Here is a 12296-nt window from a genome sequence, read left to right as displayed (position 1 = left end):
GCAAGGAAACGTTATATAACTGAAGAAGTATTAAAGACATTGGATGAAATATGTGCTGAAAGCAAATTATCTAGAATTTTTAATAATTGCTTCTGGTTAACATATTTTTCAATAGCTAAAACTTTTATTGCCATAAAATTTATTTTGGTTATACGTAAGATTATAATGGTTATCATTGATAAATTTATGTCGTGTTATTGATTGAGTTGATAGTGTATTTATTGCATTACACCCTCACGGAAAGTGTATTATCCGATAGAGATACTTTCAAAAGGAGAAATGAAATTATAGGAGTTCAATACTATTGATTTCTTTAAAAAGACTTGAAATGTAAAAAAAGAATGCAAAGCATTAATTCGAAATTGTAATTTTTGGTTTATTCTTTGTTTTTTACATTTAACTATGAAAGTTTTTGCATTTTTATTTAACACGACGGCCAGCAAAAAGACGACGGTCAGCAAAAAGAATAAAAAATATAAGAACTCACTTTATGAAGACTTTATATTGACAAAATGCGTAGTTAACTTTTAAGGTGGTACATCCCCATTAATTTTGAAATTTTTTAGAAAAAATCAATTTTTTGAAAATTGGTTTTTTAAATTCAAAATTTTTCATAGAACAATATTATTAATTTTTTTTTTAATAAATAAATAAGGAAGTGTGTATAATTATGTGTTTTTTGGCCATAGTAAATTGAGAAGTCCGTAGCAACGCCATAGCAACGCATTTTAAAAACAAAAAATGTAAACTACTTACTAATCATATGATTTAATACGAAAAGGACCCACAATATAATAGTGGAGGTTTTTAATTGGGCTCGTGCTTCTTTTCCTAATATAACGAACTTTTATTTTGTTTTTTGTGTTTTTCTCAAAATGTCATGTTTACCAAATACCTAAATTTTAAAACGCAATATTTTCTGTTTGGGACCATATGCTGACTTGAAATTTTCAGGGTGTTTTTGTTATTAATTGACTTAGGTAATGAACCAAAACTACAAATAAATATGATGTATAAGTATGTTTAAAATCTTTTTTTCTTGCTTTTTTTGTTAACAATTTTTTTAAATATATAGAAAATTATTTTTAAAATGTTTTATGCATCTTTAATGCATGATTTTGGTTCATAACCTCTTCGTACCTTTTAGGAACATAGTGTGAAAATTTCAGAGTTAAAAGATATATAGAACTGGAGATATCTTGTTTTAAATTACACCCATATTTTGGCAATTCGTATGGAATAAGTGAGGCAAAAGTTGAGCAATCGAGATTTCTTATTTAAAAAAAAAAATCAGCATACTTGTTTTAATTTTGTATTGTAGTTTTAATTTTGTATTGATTATTTTAAGGAAATTTTTTAGAATGGGGGTGTACCACCTTAAGTATACATTAGCTGCATTTAATACAAAATTGGGACAACTTTAATTAGCCATACAATTATACAGTTAATAGAAATAAAGCAATTTTATAGATTATCTAACAAATTGAACTACAAAGATGAGGAGGTAAAGTAAAAAATTTCTCTACATTTTTTGGTACAAAAGAACTCATCGCTAAGCGCATATTTTTTTTGGCAAGCATGCAAAACACACCCAGCTTTAAGATCTAAAATTTTCGCATGTAAACCATTGGTCATTTTTACTTGTTGCACTTTCGTTCGAACTTTTTGGACACTTCTTGCATTTTCTTTGTTTTGATTGAATCTCCAAAGTTTGTTGCGTGAATTGACTCTCCAATGCCTAATTATTTTGTATAGGGTAAAAATTTGAGGTAAACTTAGACATTCTCCTTGAAGGTCTTGCTAATTCTGAAATTTTTTCACTTCTTCGATTTGACATTGTAACTATTCTTTTAAACCACTAGAGCAATTCTGTTTTCTTGAATAGCAGTTCGAATTTGATCAACATTTGCTTTCGAATTTTATCACAACTACTGATTAAGTCTGATTGATCGAGACTGGCGCGGGTGGATAATTTATTATTATTGAATCGGTAGATTTACTTAGAGGAGTTACAGCTGGAAGATGCTGTAAACAGATTGAGCGGGTTTTATTGGTTGAAACATATTAGCAATTTGAAATTTAGGTTTGTCAACTTCGTTTATTTTAGCGGAATTAAACCCTTGTTTAGAAATCGCAAAATAGTTTGAAGACGAGTAAAACATTTCTCTGAATTAAAGAGTTTTGATTGGAGCTGAACGAAAGCCTTTTTATATAAATTGCAGCATAGTGTGTTGGTGTAATATACGTCTAATATTTGGCGCAAAGCTTTTTTTTACATGGCAATAGACTCCAACATCAAAAGGTTGAAGAATGTGCGACAAATGAGACGGTAGGGATTTTAGCTTTACGCTGTTTTCAATACAAAGTAGAGCAACTTGGTATCCTACGTGCAAGGTAAACATACAACTTTTTAAATATAAATAGATTAATTGTTTTTGCGTTTTACTATAATTGATGACAAATGGTAGAATTTATTCTTTACGCTAATAGCTTTTACACCTAAATAAAGTTATTGTAAAGATTTATTAGTGCTTCCCCTCATTTTTGATAAATATATTTATTAGATAAATCATTTGTATATGAGACACAATCAAGAAGCGTTCTTCTGAAACCAAAGTCATTAGCTATGTATGATGTTTTTTGTTAGTACCAAATCACATGACTGAACTTCGACTGAACTTTTTTAAAATTAGTTTATAAGCAAAGGATGATGTTCCCTTATTAACACAAAATAAAACTAAAATTTGCGCATGCTTCTCTTACCAATAAGATTTGTATCAGAAAAAATCTGCGCGTGTTCTGACGTGGTGTTAACGATAACCGTGCATTATTTTAAATAGTTAATTGTTTTAAAATTTGATTCTTGAAAAACATCCAAGACTTCAAAATAAAATGGATTTGAGCTACCAAGAAAGCCCAGCCGAAGACTGTGCAAATGCTTATGTCGAGTGTAAAACGCAAAGTACGTGGGTTCTCTCGTACACAACTTCACAAACTTATTTCAGTGAAATTTAAGAATAATAATATATGTACTTTCAAAATATATATAACATTCAATATCAAAATGCAATAGTTGAATAAATATCCTTTAAAATATCCGCGCAGATTTTTTCTAGAACATGTCTTATTTTTAAAACCACTGCGCAAAAAAGATTTTAGTTCGTCGCATCACATTTTGCTGAGATTACTAATTTATTTGATCTTCCAGTGACTTTTATAGTATATAATACGTTCATCTATATACAAATAAAATTATTTTCGCTTTTCTAAAAGTTGCTATTATTTGTAAAACCTATTTGTTGTTTTGATTTCTATGTTATAGCTATTAATGATATTAAATTTTTATGTTGCAGAAAAAATGCTACTTTACGCATTAGAGTCTTTTTTTGTTGTATAATCACTTTTTAAAAATGTATTTTTTAAAATTACAGACTGTACTTTGATAATTACAGACTGTACTTTGATAACTACAGACTGTACTTTGATAACTACAGACTGTACTTTGATAATTACAGACTGTACTTTGATAATTACTATACCTGTCCTGCTCTATTAGCATATCGAGCTAAAAAACATTAGAATATCTTATTGCAAACTTCCAACCGAAAAAATAGTTAAAAAAGATGCTTGACGGACAGTATATGAGTTTGTTGGAGAAGTGAATGAAATAGAAATAAGCTCCTTGATCTGGAAAGATAATGAAGCAGTTCGTTAGTTGTCCACATAACCAGGCCAGTTACCGATGATTACCAATCATAAACCGCTTCGACGAAAAAACAAGGGAAAAGATTGACATTAGCTGTCTATTTGTTATTAAAGATTATTACCGTCACATGGCAGGTGTTGATTTGATGGATTCTATATTTTCTAGGAACAAAATTATATTAAAAAGAAAGAAATGATTTATGCGTCTTTTTTATCATTTCATTAACATATCATTAGCAAATTCATGGGTTCTTTATAATATAGTTTTCAAATCTTATGAAAGTCATCAAGAAAAATAAAAATTTTTTGTGCTCCGGAAAGAATTGTCTTTATGTCTAATGAAAACTATACAAAGAAATACCATAAGACGAGGTCGCCTTAGCAATGGTACATTAGGGGAAATGGTGGCCGAAAAAGCCCAAAAAAAGTGCATCATCTCTGTATGCGCCACCAAAGGAATTTTGCCTAGATCAAATAGGGTATTATCTAACTTGGACTGATGGACGAGTCAGATGTAAATTTCCTAAAAGCAAAGATATGCACAAACTAAGAAAAACAGTTGTTTTAAAAATGACCAATCTTCTTCATAAAATTAGATTTGGATGCATAATGTTGGAGATATGCAACACGTTTTTCTTTAAAAAAAATTGTAACTTTAAAATATCACTTTCAAAACTTTTTTAAACGAATTGACATATCAAAATAAATGTATATGATTTTTTCTGATGTTTTTTTAAAAAATCATGCATTTTAGGGTTAACTATTTAAATCTGACAAGTTTGATTTCTTTTCTATTCCTGCAATCCAGGGTTGCCAGATATTTTGCGATACCCGGTAGCCAGAAATATAAAATAAAGTATCCGGAAATGGCCAAAAGTGGCCAAAAAGTAGCCAAATTCTCCGCGATCGCATTGGTTTAATTTTCAAAAAGTAATTCTTATTGGCTAAAATAAGACAATCGGATAAAATTTGTCCTACGATTCCGTAAAAACTGTCGTAGTTATAAAAATAAAATAAATAAAATCAAACTGTTGTTCTTGTTTTTTATTTACTAGAATTGTTATTACTTCTTTATTTACTTTTACTATTACTTCGTCACTACTTTGTTATAACTTCTAATTTAGAAGTTATAACAAAACATTAAACATATTCAACTATTTATATTATAATTTTTATACCTTATATCTGCATTAATAAAAATAACATTGTGAAATTTTAAAAAATAACATTGTTTTACACTTAATAAATAAGTAATCATAATCAGCCTACTATAATAATCATTTTAAAAAATAAAATAATGGAATAAAAAAACCAAACATAGCTAAATTGCCGATAAGCCGAATTTTTTTTGCGGTGGCCAGATTCACGGATTTGGCCACTAAGTGGCCAATCTGGCAACTCTGGTCTTGGCCTGCTAATAGTCCAGATCTCAATTGCATAGAGAATTTGTGGTCTTGGTTAGACCACAATCTTGGTAAATATGAAATAAAAGATCTGGACCAGCTGAGTAACAAAGTTACTAAAAAATGTTCCAAAAGATATTACTAGGAATTTAGTGAATTCCATGCCGAAACGGCTCAATGAATGCTTAAAAGCTAAAGGATTGTCAACAAAATATTAATTTTTTATTTTTTTATTTTTTGTGTTTTTTAATTTATTTTTGTTTTTATGGTTAGTTAATTTTAATGATGTGGTTTGTTTATTTTGGCCACATTTTTTTTTTTTGATACATATGAACACTTGTTTTCATTTCAATATTTCAGTTTTTAATTCTTTTATTTATTATTACTTTATAATAAATTTATATGGTAATTATTTGATTTATTTGAATAAAAAAAAATTGAAGAAAAAATCTCTTTTAATTTTTAAAATATGTAATTTCAAACTTATATCCATACTACAATAACATGATGGATTGTTATTAATGGCCAATACTGTATATTCGATACTTTTCAACTCTTGTGAAGCTTGCAACGTGCAATCTTGCAGTTAAAAAAGTTTTCGCTTTATTGCACGCTCAAATATATTTAACCATAACTTCGAGTGAACACATTACTCAATGTCCAACTGTCAGCTCAGTGTGATTTTAATCAGAGTTGATAACGCCTCCCGGAGGCAAAGTAACTTTCTGCCAAAAGGCCGACTTTTTTTGGAGGCGGAAGCCACTGGCGGCCGCCGTCAGAAGATAATTCGGAAGCAAGTTGGTTTAGAGACCGCCTCCAGTGGCATCTGCCTCCCAACTAGCGGCGAAAGCCATACTGAAGTTGGTATTTTAGTCTCCCTTCGCTAGAAGACATGAAAAAAAAGGATGTTGCCATGTTTGTCAATAAAGAAAAAGTAGGAGGAGTTTTTGATTGCTCATAAACTCTGGATTTTTAAAAGTGATAAAGAATTTGTTAAAACAATCGATAGCAAGGGAAAAAATAGCTTGGTTTTCGTTTGAGGCTGTCGTAAAAAACTCTCTTGGAAATAAAAAAGAAGAAAACTCTGCTGTTTAATTGCTAGAAAGTTGAAAGCTTTTTCTTCCCGATTGAATATTTATGAGTACACGATTTGTTCAAAATCCTTTTCAAAATTAGAATTTACCTTACTTTTTTATAAATTAGAATATATATTATAAATTAGATATAAATCAAAATTAGCTAAGAACAAGTTTCAAAATTAATGCAATAAATTTTTTGTTTGCCTGTGTTAATTCATAACATAAGTTAATTATTTTTTTGCGCGTTTTAAGACATGATTTAGAATTTGGGTTTTCTCTTATATTCCATTTCAAAAAAAGTGACATTAAATAGAATCCTTTTTTTTTATTGCTTGTATTATAATATAATTCAAGCTTATTGGAAGAATAATATTATTTTGTCAACTTAAAACTTAAGATAGTAAATAAAAGCTTTCTTTCGATACTCTCCAATTAGATACTTGATAAGTTTTTCCACCATCCTGACGATACTATACAATTTAGAAACGATAAAAAATGACGTTCTTCAAGAAAAAAAAAGTGTAAAAGTATTTTTGAATGACCTCAAACATCACAACACTGTGATTGTTTTAATTGCGGTTTTTTTAATCATATCTTGTTAAGGACTAAATGTTTTTTTATTAATCAAGGACGTGCCTTGTCATTATTTTCGAATGTTTCAGTTAAGGGTCTGCGTCTCGTTATTTTTTTAAATCGAGACGAGACGAGACGATCCTAAAAGCTTTGTCCCGATTAGCGATAAATATCGAGACAATTTTCAATTTTCACTCGAAATCCGGGACGATACCGAGACGAGACGAGATGTCCCGGACAAAATAGAAGCTTCACAATTTCCCGGAATTTACATCTTTTTAACGGGACATAACGAGACATAACGAGACATAACGAGACATAACGAGACATACTAGTTAATCCTTAATGTGAAATTTAGTATTCTGCTGGGGGGCTCGGCCATTACAACTGTTTTGGTTACTTTATCGTAATTAAACTATTTACCGAGGCTTAACAAGACAAATAAAAATTGAAATGAAAATTTGCATGTGTTTCATTTATTTTATTTGTGATTGCTGTACTGTAATGCACATTAACTAAACTTTATTGGCAATAAATAAAAGTTTTTAATTACAAACTTTTTCAAACAATTCATTTACTTGTGTCACTAGTTGAAGGTGCATCAGTTGGAGCTTTGGATGGTGCAGCAAAAGGAGCTGGAGCAGAACTCCTTGAACTGGTGATTAATGGCGTAATACCTGGTACATGAGATGTTGTAGCAGTAGAGATTCTAGAGGAGGCCGTACTTGCTCGTGACATCGGCTGACTTGGCAGTCTTGGATTAGGCTGAATCTCAACCACATCATCTGATTCAACAACATTGGCTTGATCACTCTCTTGAGGCAACAAATCTGGAAGGAAAATTACAAAATTATTTTAAACTGAGCAAAATTTCAGTTTGAAAAGAATTTAAAAGTTTAAAGTTAAAACAAGAAACATAGAAGCAATACATGGATGTGGCAAAATTTAAGATTTTACTAAAGGCAAAAATAGAGTTAAGATCTCTCTTTAGAATTTTTGTGAATGCCCTACCAGGATCTTTGTCATCTTCTGAGGTCAGTTTCCAGGACTTGATTTGAACAAAGTCATAGTTCTGTTGGATATAGAGCAACTTTTCAACATTTTCCGGCTGAAGCTTGGTCCTTTTGTGAGTGACTATGTTTCCTCCTGCAGAGAAGGCCCTCTCGGAAGTGGCCGAAGATGCTGGAATTGCCAGGTAACGCCGTGCTGCTTCAGCCAAAAGAGGTAAAGTCATTTCATGTTTTTTCCAAAACCCAAGAACATTTTCCTGGGCCTCTTTCATTGGCCAGGGATGCATATTCTTGTAGACATCCCATTCCTTGGCAATGTCGGACTTGTGCAAAATTGCTGTGTGTTGAGAATGAAATTCAATCACGTCTTGAGCCAACGAATCTGTTTCCTCCTCCAAGTTTGCAGTGGCCGTTGGTTGATCCATGATTTTGTTGAGCCATTCACGATGATTGGTGTGGTTTTCAACCAAGTACTTGTAGGTTTTATCATAGGTTCCAAATTTTTTAGATGCTACACCCTTGTAGTAAGGATTAAGGAGATGACCAACACCAAGAAACATGGTATGAGCGCCAGCATTGGGAAACCTTTTATCAAGCTTGGCTGAAAAAGTTCTTGAAAAAGATTTGCTTGTGTCTGACAAATCATCCTTGATCAATTCAACCCTGTTGATGTGGTGCTGTAAATTGTGGAGACCACCAACAACAATGTGTAGAGTTGGCTTTTTATCTGCACTAAGTCTCTCAGATGTCTTTATCAACAGTTTGAGAGTAGGCAACAGTTCCTCAAAGATTTTAAACTCCAATTCAGAGGGGACAAGAGATGCAACATCTGCTGGGTCAATGCCTGGCCTCGCTTTTATTGCCAAAAGAGGTTCTTTCATGTCAAAGACACTCTGCACACACATGTATGTAGAATTCCAGCGAGTGTTGTTGGCAGTGATGAACTTTTTGTAGACCAACTCTGTAACATTTTCCTTTGAATCGGTTTCCATGGAAAGACGAATGTCCCTGTTCATAGCTGCAATTTCGGCCTTGATTCTTTTATTCGCCATATGACTCTTGTGCGTCTTTTCTGCTAGCCTTTGAGCACAAGTGATTGCATGATCTACTGTTGTGGTGGCATCGACAGTGTCCTTGATGGCCAAATTCAAAGTATGGTCCACACAAAGCAAAGACTCATCAATAAAGGTGCACTTTGGAATTGCAGCTTTGACATTGGTAGCATTGTCATGAGTTACGACAACTGAAACAGCTCCTGATGCAGGTAGATCGGCAACAACCCTAAAAAAAGTAACAAAAAATTACGGCAAACTGAAATGTCTAGTATTGTCACAGTATGGTAATTTATGTCTAATACAAACACTAAAATAACTAACTTTCCTTTGCACCGATTATAAACATGCAAACTGTTGAACACAATTAACTTAACTCATGTAAAAAAGTACATTTTGTAATTTAACTTACTTGTCGATCTTTTTGGCGATGTTGTTTGCTGTGTGCCTCTCACTGAACGGACTGACAGAAACGACAAACTTGTTCAGGGTCCACTCCTTGTCAATGTAATGAACAGACAATGATTGGTATGGATCAAAGTTCCTTGAAGTCCAAATGTCCGTGCTCAGAGCCACTCCCGGACTTTCCAGTAGATTAGTTTCCAAAACTTTATCCACAGCCGTCTTGACATTGTCATACAACAAAGGCAGCTTGTATCTAGAATAAGTTGTGGCAGCCTTGATTTTCAGCTTTGGATCTAAGTAGTGCATAAACTCCTTGAAAGGTTTTGCCTCAACAAAGCTGAATGGAAGATTCATCCTTGCCAGAAGTTTCATAATTTCCAAGTCGCCTCAAAGTTGCTTTGGATCTCTGGATTTGTACTTCAGACGCTGACTCAGTCTTGCCTGGCTTGACTTGCGCTCAATAAGACAATCAGGCATGGAAAGTCTTCTTTTCTTAATGGAGCGGTTGAGAACTTGAGGAAATTTTTCGCCTGGAAAAAATCTTAAAATAGTTTAGTATTGCTAAGTATCGTTATGCTGAGGTAAAAAAAAAAATTTGTGCGGTACTGATTGCTAATTTATTAATTTGGGGTATAAATTGAGTATTAACTTATTAAAATAAGTCATAAAAAGAGGTTTTTTCTTTTGGGATTAAAAAGACAATACACAAAAACGTTTATTTCAATAAAGAGTTTAAAAAAATCATTGCAATATCTTTTTAAAATAAAGTTGCTACAAGCAACTTCATTTTACACTTTTAACTCACCTCTTTGTGGCTCATTAGTCTCATCATCATTATAGATATTTTCAAGTTCGTCTAAGGAGGCCAAATCAGAATCTCTCTTGTGGACGGCTTTATGTTTCTCCAGCTCTTTAAACTCACGAGGATGGACACGAAGTAGATGCTTACGCATGCCAGATGTGTTACCATCATTGACCTTGTAAATATTGCCACAAAGCTTGCACCTACCATTGGTCTGGCTTATACCACGGTCATCATGGGTTTCGTCTGTTTTTTGCTCCACATAAAATTTCCAGATATGACCTTTGCTTCGTGGCATCTTGCAGACTGATTGACAACTTGACTTTGACTATACTCGGACAGCGCCGGATGTAAAAGTCTCACTAAAAATTTAAAGAATAAATTAAAATCCAGGAGCAAAATGTTGACGTGCCCACTCTCCAGAGAGTACTGGTATAGCCTTGCCATTTCCCGAAAAATGAAACTATGTTACGCGGGCCCTAAAAAGTTAGGACAATTCAACTAAGGACAGTTCAACTTTACTATACTAATTTAGTAACTCACTAATTTCACAAAATTATTTTTTTTTAATTAAAATATGCATAACATTCAAAACTGGTATGCCTTATATTATTTGATGTCTCTGTTTTTCTTTTATTATCAAAAAATATCAAATATATTTACCTGCTTTAGTGCACAGATGGTCCAAGAAAGACACTTTGATGCTTTTAGCATTAAATTTCACTAATATATAAAAAGAGTTATAATATATAAGTTTAAACTTTTTGGTTATTGAAAAACTTTTGTAATTGCTATTGTTTTTGTTGTAAATGATTTGCATTTTTTAACAGCAAATTTATTCTGCCAGCCATACAGTTACGGAAACACGTATGAAAATTTGTGAAAACACTTATGTGTTTATGTGTACACTTGTGAAAACACTTATGAAAAGGCCAAGTCTGACCCTTAATGTTACTGCCAAGTTGTCTTGGCAGCCAAATGTAACCAAATCTGCCCAACTGCCCATTAATAATCAAGGATTTAACTTGTTCATCCTTAATCCACGCGTTCGGAATGTCTCGTATGTCTCGAATCGTTGTGACATGTCTTGTTTTGTCACGTATCTTAATAGAATGTCTCGTATCGTTATGCCACGTCTCGAATCGTTATGGCATGGATATGGCATTAATATATAATTGAGGCAAATAGATATAAATATCTATGTCTCAATGATATATATTAACTAGATGTCTAACTTCAAAAAAATTCCGTAAGAAAAAGGGAAGCAAGATTTTAACGTTTTTAAACCCGCCTTATTTAAACTGGACAATTAATAAGTCCTTGTTTAGCTTTGTTTTTATGATTGCGTCATTTCTGGCTGGCAAAACAAACTTGGTTGGCAAAAAACTTTCTTCACTGCGAAAGCGCGCGTTAGATATCTTGTTAATATAATTGCTCTGTCTCGTAACGTTTCATAATTATCCGGGACACAGTTTTTAAATTCCAGGAAAAAATTTATGTCCCAATTTATAACTTTATTCCGGGATAATCGTTTCCTTTGTCTCGTTATTTTTTTCCGGGAAATTTCTCGTCTCGATACGCATTTCCCGGTTCATTTCGAGAAAACGATTCCGAGACGCAGACCCTTAGTTTATAGTAACAATCCGCTCATTTCAGCGGGTTTCAGATGAAAAGGTCATGAAATCCGATCGGAATGAGTTTTATAGTAGTGACCCCTGGTATTGAATCCAGAAAGAAAATGAAAACGTTTGACAAAAAAGCACAATACAGACTTTAACATTTTATTTACATGTGTAGTGTGTACTGTGTAGTACAAGTATTTTATGTAACTAAATTAAACATTGCTTAGTTGTATGTAAAATGTCAGAAAATTACAAAATTGCATAAAATGGGTGATATTTCAAAAGTGCTGGAGCACCCCAAGACCAACAAATTTATGAGCTCTACTGTTTTGTTTTCACTAATGCTGTTATGGAGCAACTATTCCACCCCCTGCAAATTACATACATACATACATACATACATACATACATACATACATACATACATACATACATACATACATACATACATACATACATACATACATACATACATACATACATACATACATACATATATATATATATATATATATATATATATATATATATATATATATATATATATATATATATATATATATATATCAGGGGCATTATTACATTGGTCTAACTGAAAAAACTTTTAAAGACAGATGGTATAAGCATAGGAATTCTTTTCGTTAT

Source organism: Hydra viridissima, unplaced genomic scaffold (genome assembly GCF_058129835.1).
Source record: "Hydra viridissima isolate aposymbiotic clone 2 unplaced genomic scaffold, HvirCarnegie_v1 scaffold_1, whole genome shotgun sequence".
NCBI classification, from domain to species: domain Eukaryota; kingdom Metazoa; phylum Cnidaria; class Hydrozoa; order Anthoathecata; family Hydridae; genus Hydra; species Hydra viridissima.
The sequence above is the reverse complement of the archived record's forward strand: the minus strand, read 5'-3'. Positions refer to the sequence as shown.